General features: G+C 41.9%; 1 protein-coding gene across 1 annotated transcript in view; it reads right to left on the reverse strand.

Moving 5' to 3' along the window:
• Window positions 1-679, reverse strand: part of mapk4 (mitogen-activated protein kinase 4) — an 87057-nt gene extending 86378 nt beyond the window's left edge. The window contains exon 1 of the mRNA XM_008120456.3: window positions 457-679. The gene's annotated coding sequence lies outside the window, so the exon portion shown is untranslated. The remainder of the gene's footprint in view (window positions 1-456) is intronic.
• Window positions 680-8692: the final 8013 nt, after the last annotated feature.

The raw sequence follows: 8692 nt of genomic DNA on the forward strand, positions 1-8692 counted from the left end.
CAATCCTCCTCCTCCGGTGTCCTGAATGAACCCCAGGCAGCGCCACCAATCAATCCATCATCTCCGCTTCCATTCATCATCCCTCTGGGACTTTTCAAAGCCCAAGCTCTGCTTTTGTGGACAATGACGGGGCCCACCTTTCTCCCCAGATGACCCCAGGAGAAAGAAAGAAACAAAGAAAGAAAGAAAGAAAGAAAGAAAGAAAGAAAGAAAGAAAGAAAGAAAGAAGAAGGAAGGAAGAAAGGGAAGGCAAAGCAAAGCTGGAGCTAGCTCTTGTCCTCTTTCTTTTCATCCTGGATGTGGGAGAGACCTTGCTAGCATCATCCCCATCATCCCATTCCTTGCATCTCAGCCGGAGAAAGAGATGAAGCTTGGAAGGAACTCATTGAGACCCCAAAGAACCCTGATGATGAGGAAACTGCAAATAGGAATATAAAATAAAGGTACACTACTCACCAATGCAAGAGCTGTGCCAGCCCAGGAGGAAAAGAATGGGGGTCTCTGGAGCAGCTGCTTGCTTATTTGCCTCCTTGCAGGGAATCCTCCCCTCCAATGCATTGCCTGCCCTCCTTCTCCATCCATAGGGATCAGGGCTCTCTCTCTCTCTCTTCTTTCTGTCTGGTCTGCCAGCCTCACTGCTTCAAGTCTATAGTCATGCAAAAAGGGGGAAAGAAAGGACGCCTCCGATGCCCTGCCCACCTGCATGACGTCATGGCCGGGCTGTCAATCACCCAGGGCCACCTGCTGTTCGCCAGGGCTGGTTGCAATTGAGATGGGAAGGAAGGAAGGAAGGAAGGAAGGAAGGAAGGAAGGAAGGAAGGAAGGAAGGAAGGAAGGAAGGAAGGAAGGAAGGAAGGAAGGAAGGAAGGAAGGAAGGAAGGAAGGAAGGAAGGAAGGAAGGAAGGAAGGAAGGAAGAGAGAGGGGAATATTGGGGAGGGAGTAAGGGAATCCTCGTTCTCCTGTTTCTGGTAGAAAAGATGTTCATATGAAACTGTGATGATGCTACTTAGAATCATTAGAGTTAGAAGGGACCCCCTAGGGGCATCCAGTCGAGTCCCCTTCCATTTATTTATTTATTTGTTTGTTTCCAGTATTTCTATCCCCCCCTTCTCACCCAAAGTGACTCAGGGCGGCTTACAACATTGGCACAATTAGATGCCTATACAAAATTAATCAACAATACATAAAATCAGTTAGAAACTATTAAACACAGTATAAAATTACAGTATATAAATTTAAGAAATACGTACGCTCAGATCCGTTTGTCCAGTAACCTTGTTCTTTATCCATGAGTCAGTCCGTATCATCTTTATCGTTTATTTGTTGAAAACCTGGGCACATAACCATGTTTTTAGGGCTCTTCTAAAGCCCAAAAGAGTTGGCGCTTGTCTAATATCTCTGGGGAGGGTGTTCCACAACCAGGGAGCCACCACCGAGAAGGCCCTGTCCCTCGTTCCCACCAGCCGCGCTTGCGAGGCAGGTGGGACCGAGAGCAAGGCCTCTCCAGATGATCTTAAGGATCTTGCTGGCTCATAGGAAGAGGTACGTTCAAACAAGTAGTTTGGGCCAGAACCGTTTAGGGCTTTATAGGCCAAAACCAGCACTTTGAGATGGGCTCGGTAGCATATCGGCAGCCAGTGGAGCTGGCTTAGCAGTGGGGTGGTAGGCTCCCTGTATGCCGCCCTAGTTATTAATCTGGCTGCCACCCGTTGTACTAGTTGGAGCTCCCGGGCCATCTTCAAAGGCAGTCCCACGTAGAGAGCGTTGCAGTAGTCCAAACAGGATGTAACCACCATGGCCAAGTCAGATTTCCCAAGGTACGGGCGCAGCTGGCGCACAAGTCTTAGTTATGCAAATGCTCCCCTGGCCACCGCCGAGACCTGGGGCTCCAGGCTCAGCGATGAGTCCAGGAGAACCCCCAGACTGCGAACCTGTGTCTTCAGGGGGAGTGCGACCCCGTCCAACACAGGCTGTAACCCCATACCCTTTTCGGCCCTTCCATGCAGAAACACCCAATCCAAACAGCCCCCTTTCATACAGAACAAGACCACTTCATGGCATATCTTCTCACCTTAGTGATGAAAGCACAGCCTGGAAAAGTTACCTGCTTGAACTACTCCATGTGTAGTCCCAAAAAGATACTATTGTGCATGTGGCTCATGTTTCCCAAGCCAAGCACTGTTAATCCTAAAGATTCTCCCATACATTCCAATAGTTCATAGATGAAAATTAGTACATTTGTTGTTGGAAATAGCAACCTACCAAGCCTTTCACTATTTATTTGTTAATGTATATATTTGCTAATCTGTATTCTATGTGTATGTTGATTTTCCAGTTTAGCTGTACCCCTTTGGTGTGGGAGGGGTTACAGACATGTGATTATACTGAGCATATTCAGACTCAGGACTCCATTTTGTGTTCAGTGTGGTTCTACACTCCGTGGAGGAGGATGCATGTCTATTCTACACCTGAGTGAAGGTGGATGCCTGTTTGCATTACACCTCAGTGGAGGTGGATGCATATTGCTGTTAGGACTTCAGTAGAGAAGTATGGCTTATGGACTTCAGCAAATACAACTATAACTAAAGACTGTGGACTATTGATTAAGAATGATACCCTGTGTACTCAACACACAGAGAACTGCATGCTATCTATGACTGAATTCACCTATATGGTGAATTAATACAAGATGTATGTGAGTAAACAAGATATGTTGTTTTTCAAATAAGATTGTTTTTTTATCTCTTGAGTGCATATTTAAACTAAGAGGTTTCAAGAGAGTGCTTTTTTTTAACAATTACAATTACAACTGCAATTCAACTTCAAAGAAACAACATCATTTTTCCTTCAATAAAGTTATGATTGCCATTTATTTCCAAAGAGATATGTGCCCAGAGACTGGGTGCAGTTATTTCCAATATATGTGGCCTAGCAAGATGGACAAATAGGCAGATGGGCAAAGTAACTAAGTTATGATTCTTTTATTCCCTCAAGTTGAAGTCAGATGACATGACTACTAACATATGGATATATTTAAGGCAAAGACATAGAATTGGAAGAGACCACAGAGGTCATCTAGTTCATCCCCATTCTGTCATGCATAAAAAGACAATCAAAGCACTCCTGACAGATGGCCACCCAGCTTCCACTTTAAAACCTCCAGAGAAGGGAGCATATTCCATTGTCAAAAGGCTCTTTTTGTCAGAAAGTTCTTCCTAATATTTAGGTTGGTAATCTTTTTCTGCAGTTTGAATTCATGGTTCAGTATCCTAGTCTCCAGAGCAGCAGAAAACAAGCCTGCCTCCTTGTCAATGTGACATCCTTTTAAATATTGATACATGCCTCTCATGTCTCATCTCAACCTTCTCTTCTGAGGCTAAACATACCCAGATCTTTTAAGACACTTCTCATAGGGATTCATGGTCTCCAGACCTTTGATCATTCTAGTCGCCCTCCTCTGGACACCTTCCTGCTCGCCCATATCTCTTAAATTGTCCTGCCCAGAACACAGTATTCCAGGTGGACACAGTATTCCAGGTGAGGTCTGACCAAATCATTAGACTCCAAATCCTGATTGTACAAATTGAGCACCCCTTATCTGGAATTCCAAAATACTCCAGAATCGTCTCTATGAACAAGTCTCTACTGCCAACTTTGCTTTCTGATGGTTCAATGCACACATACTTAGTTTCATGTACATATATTGTGCTTAACATTACCTTAAATATTATTTTTTCCAAATTCTTAGGATCAGAAGTGTTTGGGGTTTTGGAATACAGTCAGCATGCCACGTTCATGGGGGCTAAGGGTGAGGACCTCCACAAAAGTGGGAAAACCACAAATAAAAAGAGCACTATATTTTATCTGAGAAAACTTTCTTGAACAAAAGGTAAGCAATTAGTGAATCTCCAGGTATTGTTGGACTGCAATCCACATATTTCCTAAAGCGTTTGGAACTGCTGGGCCTTGCAGTCCAGAAACACTTGGAGGACTAGACAATTTCCATCAGAGGGAATATCTATCCCTCACTTACCCTGTTTCCCCTAAAATAAGACATCCCCAGAAAATAAGACCTAGTAGAGGTTTTGCTGAATTGCTAAATTCAGAACACCAGAGCGTGCAGGATTGGTAAATGTACATACCATGGATTGTTGTACATGGAAATAATGGTAGTAACAAGAAATTCTTGATAGGATTCACAGTTTATCTGGTTATGCTGGTTTGTGATGACGACTACTGTACAGTATATAATAAATGTTCTTTTTTTTTTTTGTTCAACAATAAATGTGAATTCTTCTTCATGGAAATAAGACCTAGAGCATCTTTGGGAGCAAAAATTAATATAAGACACTGTCTTATTTTCAGGGAAACAGGGTATAGTCTCTGAAGTTATAAGAAGCCTACGTTTTGCTCTGTAAGTGAGAAAAAGTAAGAAATTGAGAGCTTTCTTTCTTTCTTGATGGGCTTCCCAGAGGCTCTGGATTGCCTACTGAAGGAAACGGGATGCTGGAATACATGAATACTTAAATGTGAAGGGCCAGCTGTACCTATAATTTCATATAAGTGCATAATGAGATATTTTGGAGATAGGACCAAAGTCCAAACATGAAATTGACTTATGTTCCATATACACCTTATACAGATATCAGGAAGGTAATGATAAACACAGCATTTGTGTGTGAAACAAAGCCTGTGTGCATTGAATTATGAAAAAGCAAGGGGATTGCTATCCCAGCCACCCAGGTGGACAATTTTGATGGGTTTGGGAATTCCAGATAATGAATGCTCAACTTGCAGTGTATTTTTATGAAATAACTGTGTGTGGTATGACATTTTAATTGCATTCTTTCTTGATTCAGTGTCCAAAAATACATTTAGAATCAAGAAAATTGAAAATAGATGTGTGTGTTTTTCATTACAGGCATATGGCTACAACTGCAAACTCAAAGAACTGCTGGTTTCATTGCATCAGGTGCGGATCAGGCTGACGTTGACTGGGACTGAGATTTATTTCCCTTGTCCCCGCAGGTGGTAAGCCTGTGCCTAACGTTGGTTTGGATGAAAAATATAGAAACGGCACAGCAGTAAGTCCTTTTGAAGGGAACACACCGTGCAAAACAACTCACCTGTAGGTTTTCCATTAGTGTTTGTACTCATATGCTGTTCTCATGGATGAAAAATGTTTGCGTAAACATTTGAATAACCTTTTCTAATAATGAAGATCGGGGGAGTTGCGGAATGGTTTTGTGTGATATGAAGTAGTACACTGCCCTACCATGCTGATCATAAACAGAAGTAATTAATAGAATGAGACCATAGGCACATCTGCACTATAGAATTAATGCGATTTGACAACACTTTAATGGCCTATACTATGGAATCATGGGAGTTGAATTTTACAAAGTCTTTAGCCTTCTGTGCCAATCAGTGCTGTTGCCTCACCAAACTATAAACTCCAGAATTCCATAACATTGAGCCATGGCCATGAAAGTGTTGTCAAACTGGATGAATTCTACAGTACAGATGCACACATGGTCTCATGATAAGTCCAAAGTAGCTGCGATGGCGCAGTGGGTTAAACTGCTAAGCTACTTAGCTTGCTGACTGAAAGGTCAGCAGTTCGAATTCGGAGAGTGGGGTGAGCTCCTGCTGTTAGTCCCAGCTTCTGCCAACCTAGCAGTTTGAAAACATGCAAACATGAGTAGATCAATAGGTACCGCTCTGGCGGGAAGGTAACTATGCTCCATGCACTCATGCCAGCCACATGACCTTGGAGGTATCTATGGACAACGCTGGCTCTTTGGCTTAGAAATGGAGATGAGCACCAACCCCCAGAGTCGGGCACAACTAGACTTAATGTCAGGGGAAAACCTTTACCTTTACCTAACATAGTCTCAGTTTAGTTATATTAGCTTCTTGTCAAAATCCAGGCTTGGTTTTCTCAAAGACACGTTTGTCTGACTTTTTAAAAATAGTCCATAATCATCACAGAAGTCTCTGCTCGCACCACATTTCAGATGAGTTGAATTTCAGCCTGCCAGCTTTCACAACCATACATAGAAACAATGGGAGTACTGTTTGAGTAAACATTCATAGGACAAGACTTCCATCCATGCGTAAAAGAAAACATGTTCTATTTCAATCAGAGGAATGTTCTTCTAAGTAAACTTGTATAGAAACAAACCGAAGGTTATCTTTCTATCGGTTGGTTTATCTGTCTCTTCCTTCCTCCTTTTTTTTTCATTTGAATTGCATTCCCAGCTAATCCTGATGAAAAGCTGCCTAGCTTGGCAACAAGGAGTATAATATCAATACAATTGGATAATTAGCTGCACAGGATTCCCCCCCTTATCTCCACCAAAACTAAGTAATTTCTGAAACAGAGCTTAAGCTTTGATATTGAAGCTGTCTGCCTCTTTGGGTCTGTCTGCACTATAGAATAAATGCAGTTTGACACTACTTTAACTGCCATGGCTCAAACAAAGCTACACAATCCCAGGATCTGTAGTTTCACGAGACATCGGCACTCTTTGAAAAAGAAGGCTCAAACAATTATAAAACTGCAACTGCCTTGTTTCCAGAGCACTGAGCAAAAGGCAGTTAATGTAGTGTCAAACTGAGCTAATTCCACCAGTGTAGATGCCTCATTTGCATCAACACCCACAACCATTTTCTCTTTTTTTGTTATGATAAACTGAACTAGAATTGCCAAAAAACAGGAGTGAAATAAATTATGAATATATTAGAGACAGGGAAATGATAGAATCATAGACTAATAGAATTACAGAGTGGAAAGAGACTGCAAGATCCATCCAATCCAACACCATTCTTCCATGCAGAAACACAGTTAAAACACCCCCAACAGATGGCCATCTAGCCTCTCTTCTTAAAAACCTCCAGAGAAGGAAACTCCATCAAACTCCAAGGCAGCATCTTCCACTGTTGAGCAGCTCAGACAGTCCAGAGATTCTTCTGAATGTTTAGGTTGGTTCTCTTTTCCTGTCATTTGAATTAATTGCTCCATTGTATCCTAGTCTTTAAAGCAGCAGTAAACAAGCCTTTCCCCTCCTAATGTGACATCATTTAGAATATTTTAAAATGGCTATCATGTCCCTTCTCAGCCTTCTTTTTTCTCCAAGTTAAACCTCCACAGTTTCCTAAGCCATTCCTCATAGGGATTCATGGTTTCCAAACCTTTGATCATTTTGGTCTCCCTTTCTTGGACCCATTTTAACTTGTCAATATCCTTCTTGTGATGCCCAGATCAAAGCACAATAGAGCAATACTCTTCTCTCCCTATATTCTTATTTATGGAGATTCCATTTTGATAAGCAATCTTGTTACATTGGTTCCTTCCCAACCCAGTTCCCTACATTTATAAAATGAGGGATCTTTGAGGAATCAAAGTGTTTGCCACAGAGGAATTAGAAGGAAAGCACAAGAAGAGAAGAGCTGCTGGATCAGGCTTAAGACCTGTTTATCCTAGCTTTCTCTTTCCACAATGACCAGGCACTATATGCTACAGCACCCTCTCAATGTGTGTGTGTTGATCTACATTTCCACTACCTTGGCAGCCATCTCTCCACAAAAGTCAACATTGACACTGAAATACAACATTGCCTGAGCTCTGCGAGTGCAGCATTTTTCTGAATGAAGCAGAGAGTATTTGAGGATCAGGACATCCGTAGGAAGACCAACGTGCTTGTTAACCCTGTTATATGCCTGTGAAACACAGATTGTCTACAGACGTCACCTTCAACTCCTGGAATGATTCTATCAGTGTTGCCTCCGAAAAATCATGCAAATTTCTTCAGAAGACAGGCGGACAAATGTCAGCGTGCTGGAAGAAGCAAAGACCACCAGCATTGAAACCATGCTCCTACGCCATCAACTCTGCTGGACTGAATGCCACGTTGTCCGAATACCCGAACACTGTCTTCCAAAGCAGTTACTATACTCTCAACTCAAGAATGGAAATGGAATATTGGTGGACAGGAAAAGAGATTTAAAGATGGTCTGAAAGCTAACCTTAAAAACCGTGGCATAGACACTGAGAACTGGGAAGCCCTGGCCCTTGAGCGCTCTTGCTGGAGGTCAGCTGTGACCAGAAGTGCTGTGGAATTTGAAGAGGAACAAATGGAGGGTGAAAGGGAGAAACATGCTGTAATGGGGTTTTAATTAATTAAATGCTGCCACCAATTATAAAGATGTTTTATTAAATGCTGCCACCAATTGGAAAAGTCTTTATTATTCTGCCACCAAATGTAAAGGGGATTATTAACGCTTGATGCCACTTTGGGAAGATGTAGCCACCAATATGACTCAGAGAGGAGATCTTTTAAATTTTGTTTTTCTTACTTCTTATTATTCACTTAGATGGTAACACAACTCAGTTTACAATATATGTGACAGAAGCTTAGATGGTTGAGGAACAATAACAAGTTTATTCAGGCACAGAGCTTAGTGGTTACAATAACGTTTCTCCTTAGAGGCACTTTAGTTAACAGTTGCAATATTAGAATAAGGTGATTCAAACTTCCTAAAATGTCACTTCTTTCTCTACTGCTTTTAAATCTCAGTCTCCCTGTGATATCCAATCACAGATTCTCTGTTCCTTATCAGGACACAGACTGCATTAAATAAGTCACCAAACTTATTTTAAACTGACTCAAAATAAGCAATTGAGCCTCC

This window comes from Anolis carolinensis, chromosome 2 (genome assembly GCF_035594765.1).
Source record: "Anolis carolinensis isolate JA03-04 chromosome 2, rAnoCar3.1.pri, whole genome shotgun sequence".
In the NCBI taxonomy this organism is placed as follows: domain Eukaryota; kingdom Metazoa; phylum Chordata; class Lepidosauria; order Squamata; family Dactyloidae; genus Anolis; species Anolis carolinensis.